Raw genomic sequence first — 15169 nt, 5'->3', positions numbered from 1 at the left:
CAACATGTCCAAAGTATGTAAGACACAGTCTCACCATTCTTGCTTCTGAGGCACATTCTGGTGGTTGTACTTCTTCCAAAATGGATTTGTTCGTTCTTTTGCCAGTCCATGGTATATTCAGTATTCTTCGCCAACACCACAATTCAAAGGCATCAATTCTTCTTTGGTCTTCTTTCTTCATTATCCAGGCTTTGCATACATATGATGTGATTGAAAATACCATGGCTTGAGTCAGGCACACCTTAGTCTTCAAGGTGACATCTTTGCTTTTCAATACTTTAAAGAGGTCCTTTGCCCAATGCAACGCGTCTTTTGATTTCTTGACTGCTGCTTCCATGGCTGTTGATTGTGGATCCAAGTAAAATGAAATCCTTGACAACTTCGGTCTTTTCTCCATTTATCATGATATTGCTTATTGGTCCAGTTGTGAGGATTTTTGTTTTCTTTGAGGTGTAATCCATACTGAATGCTGTGGTCTTTGATCTTCATCAGTAAGTTCTTCAAGTCCTCTTCACTTTCAGCAAGCAAAGTTGTGTCATCTGCATAATGCAGGTTGTTAATAATCTTCCTTCAATCATGATGTCCCATTCTTCATATAGTCCCGCTTCTCAGATTATTTGCTTAGCATACAGATTGAATAGGTATGGTGAAAGGATACAACTCTGATGCACACCTTTCCTGACTTTAAACCAATCAGTATCCCCTTGTTCTGTCTGAGCAACTGCCTCTTGGTCTAAGTACAGGTTCCTCATGAGCACAATTAAGTGTTCTGGAATTCCCATTCTTTGCAGTGCTATCCATAATTTGTTATGATCTACACAGTCAAATGCCTTTGCATAGTCAATAAAACACAGGTAAACATCTTTCTGGTATTCTCTCCTTTCAGCCAGGATCCACCTGACATCAGCAATGACATCCCTGGTTCCATGTCCTCTTCTGAATTCAGCCTGAATTTCTGGCAGTTCCCTGTCGATATACTGCTGCAGCCCCTTTTGAATGATCTTCAGCAAAATTTTGCTTGTGTGTGATATTGATATTGTTCGATAATTTATACATTCAGTTGGATCACCTTTCTTGGGAATAGGCACAAATATGGATCTCTTCTAGTTGGTTGGCCAGGTAGCTGTCTTCCAAATTTCTTGGCACAGAAGAATGAGTAATTCCAGTGCTTCATCCGTTTGTTGAAACATCTCGATATTCCGTCAATTCCTGGAACCTTGTTTTTCACCAATGCCTTCAGTGCAGCTTGGACTTCTTCCTTCAGTACCATTGGTTCCTGATCATATGCTACCTCTTGAAATGGTTAATGTTGGCTAATTCTTCTTGGTATAATGACTGTGTATTCCTTCCATCTTCTTTTGATGCTTCCTGCGTTGTTTAATATTTTGCCCATAGAATCCTTCACTATTGCAACTCGAGGCATGAATTTTTTCTTTAGTTCTTTCAGCTTGAGAAATGCCGAGCGTGTTCTTCCCTTTTGGTTTTCTAACTCCAGCTCTTCGCACATGTCATTATAATGCTTTGTCTTCTCAATCAAGTCACCCTTTGAAATCTTCTGTTCAGTTCTTTTGCTTCATCATTTCTTCCTTTTGCTTTAGCTGTTCGATGTTCAAGAGCAAGTTTCAGAGTCTCTTCTGGCATCCATTTGGGTCCTTTCTTTCGTGTCTTTTTAATGACCTCTTGCTTTCTTCATGTATGATGTTCTTGATGTCATTCCACAACTCGTTTGGTCTTTGGTCAATAGTATTCAATGCGTCAAATCCATTCTTGAGATGGTCTCTAAATTCAGGTGGGATATACTCAAGGTCGTACTTTGGCTTTCGTGGACTTGTAATTTTCTTCAGTTTCAACTTGAACTTGCATAGGAGCAATAGTCTTTTCCTCATTTGGCCCCTGGCCTTGTTCTGACTTATGATATTGAATTCCATAGTCTTTTTCCACAGATGTAGTCGATTTGATTCCTTTGTATTCCAGCTGGCGAGGTCCTTGTGTACAGTTGCCATTCATGTTGGTGAAAAAAGGTATTTGCAATGAAGAAGTTGTTGGTCTTACAAAATTCTATCATGCGATCTCCAGCATTGTTTCTGTCACCGAGACCATATTTTCCAACTACTGATCCTTCTTCGTTTCTAACTTTTGCATTCCAATCACCAGTAAGTACTAACTAAAATGTTAAATCAGGTAAATTTGGGGTTATATGACCTTCATACTCTGACAAAAGAAAATTTGAGATTTTGTATGTATCAGGTACAAAATCTCTTTATACATGTGAGAATTAGTGCTGGCTTCTTATTTGGCCTATGTTGCATTTAATTGAACATCATCCCCCGCCCCCCACCTCAGGACTTTTTAAGTATAAGCTCCTACCTTAACCTAAAAAACTTTTTTATAATTTTGTAAATATTGCATTTATGAATATCTAAGAGAAATGCGCTTCAGTGACTTAAGTCAGATACAGACATGACTAGCTTCTTTTCCCCTCACTACCTCATTCCTCGTTATAGCGGAGATGCTTTAGTCCAGGTAGAATTATTTTTAAAAATTCTACTTTCCTAAGTCATATACTTTGATATGTTGTTGTCTTAAGCTATTTGTACTTTGTTTTCTCTTCTCCTACAGTATAATATTTATACAGTGTTTTTTCCAAAAACATACCTTATCGACTGTTTTCTGGATTGTCTTTGTGAATTAAAGGAAATAGCATTTACCTTTAATACTAACTGAACATCGTTACAAGGGCCCAACTAAAAAAGGATTTTTACAGCAATAGCCTTTTGGCATGAAAAATGAAAGAAAAAAAAGTTTCTACAATTTGCCAAGAATGAAATCTTAAAAGTGCAAGATTTTAAAAATACATATACTTTTCCTTAGGGGAAATTGTTGGTTATTTTATCAACAGTCCAAAACAAGACAATATTTGCTGTTTTATGTGATAAAATAAACCTTTTGAGCCACTGAGATAAGTGATAATTGGGTATGATCTATACCAAAATCTAGTCTGTTTCAAATTATATTTTTGGTCTTCCTGAATTAGATAACCTATATGTTATTTTCATTTCTTATAAGCTAATAATTTGTATACATTGACCTTAAACTCATAGTAAATCATACAATGTGCTTATTGAGTTAAAAATGGGACGACCCTCCTAACTTTGTCTTTGAAGCTGTACGACACTGAAAAATACTCAGTTTTAATCTGTGGCTTCTTTTAGAACTGGAAATGTTACCTGTGCTTACCTCATCAAGTTTAGCTTCTTGTTCGCCACGTTCTAGTCATCTTGATATCTTGGCTCCTTGTTGCCAAGTACTCTGCCTCCCCCAATCCTTCCTGCCACGGCCTTAACACATATACTTCTCTCTGCCTAGAATATTCTTCCTCTTCCTTCGCCTGGCTCAGTGTCACTCACCCTTTAGGTTTCAGCTTAAACTTCATCAAGAAAGCTTTTTAAACATTTGTTAAAACCACCAAATACAGAAATAAACACCTCTCAAAACAGCAGGTCTGTAACTCAGCCTATATGTGGGCTTCTGTAGGCAGTTCTTCGAAGAGTATGCTTCTCTTTGTACCTGATTTTAAGGATTCTTAAAACCATAAGGCAGAATCCCTTCAAACCATAGGTCACAAATGGCATTGGGATGGATTCATTTCTCTGGCTTCTGGTTATTGTCTTTTGTTGCATTCCATTTTTAACGGGCTTTTTTTTAATGTTTCGAAACTATTCTACATTTTACACATTTGCACAGATAAGCCTCACATACATTTATACAATCTGAGATTTTTACGAACAGAAATTTTGCCAGCCATATAGAACACAACAAAACAACTATCATTCCTTAAGAACCCTAGTTATAGGCAGGTGGGTAAAAATTCTATAGGTAAAAACTAAATGTTTACTTCTGGCCATCGTCTTTAATAATGGAAGCTTGCCTGGTAACACAGCTACAGCTTTCCCAGACCTGACTCCAGGGACTATTCTCTTTTGTACTTTAAACAGACACCTATGCAAGCAATGTGCTGCAAGAACTCTGTTTTCAAGGTTAATGCCAGCACATGTGCCAAACAAGAATAAAGTCTGTAAAATATGTGTTGGCACTGCCTCTAGAAGCTTAATGGCCATGTATTAGTTTTAGGGGTGCAAATTATGTGTTAATAGGTATTCCTCTATATTCTACAAAAATACACTAAGATTATAAAATTCCAGCACTGTGGCATAAGCTTTTGCCTCTTAGGTATAACTTAGGCCTTCTTTGAATGTCCTAAGAGCAAGCAATAACAGGTTTGTGTCTTTTGCCCGTGTTTTCCAGGGCCCAATTTCAGAGTACATCTGAATGAAGGCTTATTTCTGAACCTTGAACACTGGGTAGTTGTTGTGCAAAGATAAGTCATAACAGTGCCTTTTCAGTTGGACAGGTATGCCAGGAAGGCTCATTCATGCATATATAATCTCCAGTGTTAGGTTTACAAGAAACGAAACCCAAATCCTTTTTCAGACCAAAGCAATCAATCAAAGAACAGGAAGAAGTAATATTTGGCCTAACAGCCATTTAAGGAAACGGCACAGCCATTCCTTACTTTGGAGGAAGAATATAGCTTTAAAAAATGGTTGCTTCCTGTACATTTCCAACCTTGCAAGCAACAGTCCCCTAGACCATAAAAGGGCTATCTTGTGGGACAATGCAGGGGAGAGAACTAGGCATCCTAGAATTCTGTAGATTAGAAAGTACCATGTTTCCTACTCATATCAAGGGCAAAGTGAAAAAAATTTTACTCTAGACTTCTGTTTCCAGGGGTAAGGCAGTCTAGATAACTTCGATGACTCCCAGTTAGAAAAAAAAAAACCAAATGCTGAATAAAATATAAAAAATAATATAAGAAAATCTTTTAATCTTTGAAAATGTATCACTGAGTTGACATCAGAGGAATCTACAGAACTCCAAAAATGAAGCAGAAACAGGACACCTGTGAGGTAAGCCAGCACCCAAAGCCTGCTTTGGCCCTAAGGATTTCAGTTGAATTCTGGAGTCCTAAACTTTAACTTTGATAGCAGCAGAAGGGGGCCTGGAGATAAAGCCTAAGAGAGGTGGACAGCAAGAAATGTTGCCTGTCTCACTTTTGGTACTGGGTGGAAGGGGAAAAAATCACCATCCTTAACTCCCTAGCCACAGGTCAGCCCTCAAGGTGATTTCTGACCTGAAATTACAGAACTTTCAAGCTGATCATTTAAAGTGGTCCAAGGTTGGTAGCGCCCAGGTGTCTGGCGGAGCAAACAAATTCACAGTTATCAACCTCAGCCTGCTTCAAATAATTCCTGTTTTCCAAGGAAAATTAAAACATCATAAAATTCAAGGGAAAATCACAGGGAACACTGATGATGTTTGAAGAAACGCAAGAGAAGCACAGAGAATATGAACGACAGATTACACAGAGAACAAACAAGATTTGTTAACCAAATAGAACTAATATGGAAAACAAATGCAGTAATTAAAAATCCAATAAATAGAGAAGGGGAAAAAATAAGAAAATAAATAAAAGGGCAAGAAGGCAGGGGAAGTGGATGACAAACACACACACACAAAAACCCAGGACAATAGGTAACATATGAGGGGCTAGAGATAAATCCAAATATATTTGTAATCACAACAGGTACAAGTGAACTAGACCATCTAGTTAAGACAGATTATCTTTGGCCTTGTGTTTTTGGTGTGTCTTTGCAAACTCGAAATATAATGCCAAAGAAATAATCTAAAATATATCAAGAACTAACCAAAAGATTGCTATATTAAGTAACAACAACAAAACAAGGCAACAAGCATTACAAGAGATAAAGTCACTACATAATAACACAAGGTTCAATTCACCAAGAAGATTTAACGATTTTAAATTAGTATGTACCTAAAAGTCAAAAGAAAAAGCAAATATTGACAACTTCAAGAGAACCTGAGAAATCCTCTATCATAATGAGATCTTTTGAGACTCTTCAGTAAGGAGAAATCAAGTACAAAATAAACCAGTGAAGAGAAGATCTGAACAGCACAACTAAGGTTTGATTTAATGGAGAATTACAGAACACTAATGTGCACTGGTGGTGCAGTGGTTAAGTGCTCAGCTGCTAACTGAAAGGTCAGCAGTTGGAACCCACCAGCCGCTCCGTGGGAGAAATATGTAGCAGTCTGCTTCCGTAAAGATTTCAGCCTTGGAAACCCAATGGGCAGTTCCACTCTGTCCTATAGGGTTGCTATGAGTTGGAATTGACTCAAGGACAATGGGTGGAATGGGTATTTATAGAACACTATACTCAACAATTGGGGAATATACATTCTTTTTAAGCACACATGGAACATTTATGAAAACTGACCCACAGATGGTCATAAACCTGGTCTCAAATTTCAGTACTGAAATCATACAGGTCAGTTTCTTTGACAAAATGAAATTAAATTAGAAGCAAAAGTTGAAATCAACAACTAGAACTACCATCATTTGAAAATTTTAAAATACGCTTTTAAAATAAGTAGTGGGTCAAAGGAGCCCTGACGGCAGAGTGGTTAAAAGCTCAGCTGCTAACCAAAAGATCGGTAGTTCAAATCCACCAGCCGCTCCTTGGAACCCCTATGGGGCAGTTCTACTCCGTCCTGTAGCTTTGAGTCAGAATTGACTTGATGGTACCTAACAACGACAGTGGGTCAAACATACAAACCTGTAAGTATTTATCAAGAAAAAATGAGAAGGCACAAATAAACTAATAGGAATGAAAAAAAGGCCCTAACTACAGATACCGTGGAGACTAAAAAGATACAAGGATAATATGGATAACTTCATACATATTAAAATTAAGATGAAATGAATAAATCTCTAGGATTAGGGATAAATTCATAAATTCAACTTATCAACTGGGTACATTCATTCAATTTATCAAAACTGACTCAAGAATATAAAGTACTAACGATTCTACAACTTGTTAAAACAATGCATCAGTAGCTAAAAATTCCCTCACAATGACCAAATGCTTTTAAGGACTAGTTCCAATCTTAAATGAATGCTTCCAGAAAATTGAAAAACTCACTGCATATGGCTAATATAACCTTGATACCAAAACCAAACAAGGACAGTACATGAAATGAGTATTACAGGCTAATTTTACATAGGTGCAAAACTCCTAAACAAAATATTGGCCAATTGAGTTCAGCAATGTGTTAAAACACACATGCACACGCACATTCCTCATGACCAAGTTGGGTTTATACTAGGAATTAAAGGCTAGCTTAATATTAAAAAGTAGACCACCATAATTTAACACATTAACAGATTATAAGAGAAAATAATCATTTAAATAGATAGATGCAAAAAAGGCAATAAAATGCAATACTCATTCATAATAAAACTAATAGCAAAGGAGAAATAGAAGAGACCCTCCTTAAACTGATCAAGGCCATTTATGGGGGAAAAAAACTAAACAGTGAAATGTTGAAAACATTCCCTTTAAAATCAGGACTAAGACAAGGATGTGCACCATCATAAGTTCAGGTCCTAGCTAGTACAGAAATAAAAGAAAAAAAAATTTTTTTAAAAAGGTATAAAGACTCCTGAAACTATGGCCTGCAGACGGACGCTCTGTTAATCCAGAACTAAAACCATTCCTGAAGCCTACTTTTCAGACAAAGATTACACTGGACTACAAATAAAAAAATAATACTTGAGAGGTATGAGCTTCTTGTTTCAATCAGATACATGAGACCAAATGGGCGGCTCCTGCCTAGAGGCAGGATGAGAAGGCAGGAAGGGACAGGAGCTGGTTGAATGGGCACAAGAAACCTGGGGTGGAAAGGGGGAGTGTTGCAACCTATGTCACATAACAATATATGTATATATTTTTGTATGAGAATTTAACTTGAGCTGTAAACTTTCACCTGAAGTATAATTAAAAAAAAAAAAAAGGGCATAAATCAGAAAGGCAGAAAACTGTCATTATTTGCAGATGACATGATGACATAAAAAACTCAAAAGAATATGTTTGGCATGGTTGCTGAATCCAAAATTAATATATACCCCCCTAAAAACCCACTGCCATCGAGTTGATTCCAACTCATAGTGACCTTATAGGATACAGCAGAAGTGTTCCATAGGACTTCCAAGGCTGTAAATCTTTACTGAACAGCTGGTAGGTTTGAACCACTGACCTTTCAGTTGGCAGCTGAGCACCTGACTACTGTGCCAGATCCAAAATTAATATATAGCAACAATATTTCTATAAATAGCAACAATGTAGAAAGTGTATTAAAATAAAGCTTTAAAAAATTATCATAGCATTAAAAAACAATTCCTAGGAAGAAATCTAATATAAGACGTGAAGGCCTTTATGGAGAAAAATATTACAGTTTATTGAGAGGCATTACAGAAGACCTAATAAATGGAGAGATATACAATGTTCTCAGCTAGGAAGGCTCAATACTGAAAAGGTGTCAATTTTCTCCAAGTTGATCAAGAAGTTCAATACAATTCCAAAAGATAAATACACAAACTGGGAGAAGATATATGCAACACATTTAATTGACAAAGGATTGGTGTTCAGAATACATAAAGAAATCATATGAATCAATGAAAAATGACACATAACCCAATAGAAAAAACATGACTAGGTATTTCACAGAAGAATCCAAACACATGAAACATAACTAAATTAAACCCACAGTTAAGATACCATATATAAAAAAAAAAATAACGGCCACTCAATTGGCAAATATGAAAGACAGTAAATGAAGACCAAATGTTTGCTAAGATGTGGGGCCATGGGAACTTCAAACTACTGCCAGTGGGAGTATAAACTGGCACAAATGCTTTAGAAAGCAATTAGCATTACCAAGTAAAAACCACTCCTGAGAGCAGCACTTCTTAAATTTTTGGTCTCAGAGCCTCTTTACTTTCCTAAAAATTACTGAGGACCCCAAAGAGTTTTTGTTTATGTGGGTTATACAGATCAATATTTACCATACTGGAAACGAAAACAAAGACTTTTTTAAAACACAAGTATACACTCTATTAGCTGTCAGGGTGATGTCATCATATACCTGAAAAATACTTAAACTCATGAAAAAATGAGAGTGAAAAAGACAAATAACATCTTAGTATTATTGTGAAAACACTTTTGCCTTCACAGACTCCCTTGAAAGGGTCTCAAGGTCCCCCGGGGTCCTTGGACCACGCTTTGAAAACAGTTGCCCTAGAGCAACCCTTGCACATGTGTACCAGGAGACACATGCAAGAATCCACTCATTTCTCAAATACTTAGGGAGCACTACCATGTGTAGGCATTGTCCCAGACACTGTGAATACAAAAGAGACAAAACCCTGCCCATGCGGAGCTTACACTGTAACTGGGCAGAAAGTTCATAGCAGCATTGTTCATAATAGCAAAAAACTGAAAACAAACCAGAAGCCTGTAAATAGCAGAACAGATAAATAAATTGTCAGAATTGACTCGAGGGCACTGGTGGGTGTTTTAATCATCACTCAGCAGAATACTACTCAACAGTGAAAATAAATGAAATACCATTACATGCATAAACATGGATGGGAATCTCAAAAACAATGTCAGAAAAAAGTCACAGAATACATACAGTATGTTTTCATTCATACAAAAGTTCAAAAACAGGTAAAACTAAACAATATATAATTTAGGGAACTATATGCACTGGGTACACATAGATGGAAACCCACACACACACAAAACCAAGGTAATTATTAACAAAAAATTCTGAATCACGTTTACCTCATGTGGCGTGTGTTGGGCCAGAGAAGACAAATAGGGGCTTCTAGGCAGCTGAGAGTGTTCTAGTTCTTAAGCTGAAGGCTAGTTTATGTGTGATCATTTTAGTAACCAAATCATACATGTACAATCTGTATACTTTTACATGTACCATTTCACAACAAATAAAAGAAAAAAGATGTAAGTAATACATCCTCTCATCAAAAAAGAGAGGGAGCTCAATGTTTCAGCCGCTGCTGTGCTTTGCAAGTCAGCCAATTATAGCTAGTGGGGAAGAAGGACATGATAAACAAACAAAAAAAAAAGAGTAGAAATTATTCCTCAAAGACGTTAACTAGATTCCCCTAGGGTTCAAGATTCAAAGAGATGGCAGTTTTAAGTATTGCTTTTCTAAGTTGGCACAGAGTCAACTTAGAAAAGCAATACTTAAATTGGTTAATTGGTTATTTTGCTCAGGTGGGTAAAATTATTTGTAAAACGCAGAGAATGAAACCATAGGTGATGCAAACCTCCAAAATAAACTGACAGACACCACCTCTTTACTGAATTCTCTTGACTTTCAAAAGTACAAATTCCCTTTGGCACATTCTCCTAATAACACGTTCATGTTGTAAATATTCATAAAATACGGAAGGTATGTGGTGGTGACATTAACTGTTTCTCCACACTGGTCAATAACAGGTGCCAGGTTGGTCATAAAATGGCATAACAATTTTGCAATCGAGACCTTTTGCCAAGTTCATCACTGGCAGTGCCGTTTTGCAGGCTAAATATGACATAGTCCATGTGCAATTTCTCCTGACTGGGAGAATTAGCTAGGTATTTTGATACACAATTCAAAAGTTCTGGGGGGAAAAAAGACAGACCTTCAAACACTCCACCCATCCCCTTTACCCAAACAGGGCTGCTGAAGTTATTATCTTGGGGCAGGGAGTTAGTGCAAGGGGTTGACTAGGCCCAGCAGGAAATGGCCAGCAACCCATTCCCAGGGAAAGAGGAAGTAGAAAGTATATTCTCCAGGTCCAATCTCCCTAACTGGGTCTAACCTGAGGCTGCCATCTCATCAGAATTTCTAGGAATTGCTGTAGCTATTTTAAAAGCCCCAGGCAGTTGCAGGACCCAGAATCTTACCCATATTTAAGCAGGAATGGACAATGTCACCAAGGGGTGCTAAAATGCAGCTGGTGGCAGGCTCATTTTGGATCAAGCAGTTGGACCTTCGGAACTCCACTCAGACACCTGCTTTAGCCTTCTCTATCAAACGGTCAACGCACTTGGCTGCTAATGGGAAGATGGGAGGTTTCAATCCATCCAGAGGTGCCACAGAAGAAAGGCCTTGTGATCTCTTTCTGAAAATCATCCATTGAAAACCCTATGGAGCATAGCTCTACTCTGACACACATGGGTTTGGGATCAACTGACGGCAACCGTTTCTGTTGTTATTTATCAAAGCCTACATATAAACCTTTGGAAACCCTGGTGGCGTAGTGGTTAAGTGCTACGGCTGCTAACCAAAACATCGGCAGTTCAAATCTACCAGGTGCTCCTTGGAAACTCTATGGGGCAGTTCTACTCTGTCCTCTAGGGTCGCTATGAGTCGGAATCGACTCGACGGCAACGAAAAAACAAACATAATCCTTAGCTTGCCAGTCATGAAAATGAGCTTTGGCCATCTTCTTCCTATGCCAGCTGTTGCTGCCTTCCCTGTCTATGTTTCACCCTTAAAAAAAACCCTCTCTTGCATGCTATGGTGGCATAAGTGGCTCACCCACACCTTTGTTATATTGTATGGCAATTATTATACCTGTAGCTTTTTGCCCCTTTCCCAACATGAAACCGAAATTAGGAGGGAAACCTTCTCAGGGTCTTAGGGGACTTCACTCTCTCTCCCAGGTAGGGAAATGCCAGGAAGGAGCATCTGCTTTGCTCTCTACCCCAGACCTAATTCTTCCCCACTAGAGGAGGAGGAAGGGAAGGGATAATCCTCCTGGTCAGAGCTGGACATTTTTGGGCCGTGATTTACTAGGGGACAGGGTTACTCTGTGTTCAATAAACAAAAACCAACTGCTACCTTTTCTTTTTAACCTGTATGTGCTCAAACGTGAAGGGCTCCTTATGCCTTCCCAAATTCTCAGGCTGAGGACTGAAGTATTCTTTAGCTTCCTGCTTCTTGGCGGTAAGGAGACCAGGTTCCTTCTCTGTTACAGCTTCCATATCTGATAAGCCACTAACTCATACTTTCTGCACTTTTATCTTCAGGGGTTATATGTAAACACCCTGACATAACTAGGCAATCTATAGAAACTTGTCAAATCAGCAAATCAAATCAGTAAATAAAGAATACTTCTGTAGCCTCCACAACCTCATACCTGTGACTCCACAGCCTTCTCTCTACCCATGGTCAACCAACCAAAACCAAACCCAGTGCCGTCGAGACGATTCCAACTCATAGCGACCCTATAGGACAGAGTAGAACTGCCCCACAGAGTTTCCAAGGAGCGCCTTGCAGATTTGAACTGCCGATGTTTTGGTTAGCAGCCGTAGCACTTAACCACTACGCCACCAGGGTTTCCCCCATGGTCAAAGGCCTCCTAATATTGTATTCACAAGACTTTAGAATTTCAGGCCCAAGACAGGAGTCATAGCCAGACTTTGAATTTAAAACTACCTTTAAGTACCAGACCCTTGCTGAATTCAATTTATCCAAGATAACAATACATAAAAGAATTTCACACTCAGTTTCAGATGGTCTTTGTTCAGATTCACGATCTTTTAATGGAGCCACAAGTGGACATTTTCCTGATTTTACTTCTGCAGACAGACAATAAGGGGGAAACAAATGGATACTAAATTAGATATAGAATTCTATTTTGAACAAGGTTACTGATTCCTGAGATTTTATAGCCTTTTCTTTCTTCATCCAGTTTACAGAATTTGTTTTTCCCCAGAATGCTGCAGTTCATATTTCCAGGCATGATCAAAATAAGCCTTTTCTAGAGTTACAGAGGCACTGGGTGGATTTTTTTTAGAGTTACAGAAATATGTAAGTATAGGGACTCACAAACGTAACCGGATGGCTTGGAAGGAAGGTGTGCCAATGTCACCTTATCTTCCTGTAGGGTAAAAATCTTTGTCCTACGAGCTCAGAGGTGACAACACCGACCTGACCTGATATGTAACAGAATCTGGTACAGGTCTAATTCTGGTCTTCCGTGTTCTCCAGCAGTGTCCTGTGCTTAAATAAGCAGGTAGTTTATTTTCTGCTGTTGTGTGCCATCCAGTCGATTCCAACTCACTGCAACCCTATAGGACAGAGTAGAACTGCCCCATAGGGTTCCCTAGGCTATAATACTTATAAGAGAAGATCGCCAGGTCTTTTCTCCCATGGAGCAGCTGGTGGGGTTTGATATGCTAACCTTTCAGACAGCAGCCGAGCTCTTAACCACTGTCACCAAGACCCCTTAGGTTTTTTTATCTAGTGCTAGATAATTGTCCATGGCTTCACTACATGGAAATTAGAGAGACTAACTTTTGAAAGATTTTTAGCTCATTTTCCTGATCACGTTATGTTAAAAATCATAATCCAGATATACCCATCGATCTCCTTACTCAGGTCTTTTTAGATCAAAGTCCTCTTCTTGAGATCCATAAAAACCTACATTAAATCCCCTTTAGCCCAGCAAATATGTGACACATCGCTTATTTATCCCTGACCTTCTCTTAGGAGCCTCACTAATCGGAGGGTAGGGTAAGACAAGGCTATACAGTTTGTATTTCCTCCAGGGGCTTGTTAAATCTGTTAAAACCTCTTTCCTTTTCAAAGCCTCCCTCTCATTTTGATCTCAACATGAGAGTGGGGCGTGGAAGTATAAAATCCATTGCCATCAAGTCGATTCCAACTCATGGCAACCTTGTAGGACAGAGTACAACTGCTCCATAGGGTTTCCAAGGCTGTAAATCTTTACAGAAACAGACTGTCACATTTTTCTCCCAAGTGGAGGGTATGGAAAAGTGTAAAGGTGGGGATTTTCTTTAACTGTTTGTTGAAATATTTAAGTACCAGCTAAATGGCTGATACAGAAGGATATAAAGACCCAGTCCGCCTCAAAGACCTACCATCTGGCAGGGGGAAAAGGACAATGCTAACAAATAAGGGCACATAGCTTTTAGGCTGCTATGATGCAAGATTTAACAAAGGGCAGTGGGAACACAAAAAGAAGGGGTCAAATCTACCTGGAAGTGGAGTATGTCAGTGCTATGGATTGAATTGTGTACCCCAAAAATGTGTGTCAACTTGGCTAGACCATGATTTCCAGTACTGCGTGACTGTCCACCATTTTGTCATCTGATGTGATTTTCCTAAGTGTTGTAAATCGTACCTCTGTGATGTTAATGAAGGATTAGAGGCAGTTATGTTAATGAGGCAGGACTCAACCTACAAGATTACACTGTACCTTGAGTCATTCTCTTTTGCAATATAAAAGAGAGAAAGGAGCAGAGAGACCAGGGGACCTCATGCCACAAAGAATGAAGAACCAGGAGAGCAGTGCATCCTTTGGGCCCAGAGTCCCTGCACTGAGACGCTCCTAGACCAGGGGAAGATTGATGACAAGGACCTTTCCCCAGAGCCAACATAGACAGAAACCCGTCCCCTGGAGCTGGCACCCTGAATTTGGACTTCTAGCCTCCTAGACTGCAAGAGAGTAAAGTTCTGTTTTGTTAAAGCCATCCACGTGTGGTATTTCTGTTATAGCAGCACTAGATAACTAAGGTAGTCAGGAAATGCTTCATCAGGCTGGCAACATCTGACATGAATCTTGAGAAAAGAAGTGAAGGTGAAGAAGGGGATTGAAAATAGGAGTAAGTGCATAAGGAAAGACAGACAGCATGGTATCACAGAAACTAAAAAAACCTGAAAATGTCAAGGGAGTGGGTAAAAGCTTCGAACAACAAGATGAAGCATGATGAAAGAGTTCATGGGATTTGGGAAATAGAAGGTTATCTCTGCCCTCTGTAAGAGCTATTTTGATGGAGTAGTGGGGCACAAGCCTGGCTGCCGTGAATTAAAAAAAGGCAAAAAGGATAAAGGAAAAAAAATTAACAGTACATAAAAGAAAAAAGTGGTGACAACAACTCCTTAGAGCCATTTGCCTTTTTACTTTCAAGCATACTAGTTCAGCTACAATAAGGGTTAGATAGGCATCTTGTTTCTATGAGAAAATAATTCCCAGTTAGAACCAACTAACTTAGAAACAAGTTTTTAGACAAAATCAACTCTCAATTTAGAGAATGCTTATATTCTTACTTAAAATGAATGATACAGAATCAATTTTTCTACAGATTTTCTCTGACATCACTAATTTTCCTTTCACGTAGTTCAAAATAAATAACATATATAACTGCTTATA

Source organism: Elephas maximus, chromosome 4 (genome assembly GCF_024166365.1).
Source record: "Elephas maximus indicus isolate mEleMax1 chromosome 4, mEleMax1 primary haplotype, whole genome shotgun sequence".
Lineage (NCBI taxonomy): Eukaryota > Metazoa > Chordata > Mammalia > Proboscidea > Elephantidae > Elephas > Elephas maximus.
The sequence above is the reverse complement of the archived record's forward strand: the minus strand, read 5'-3'. Positions refer to the sequence as shown.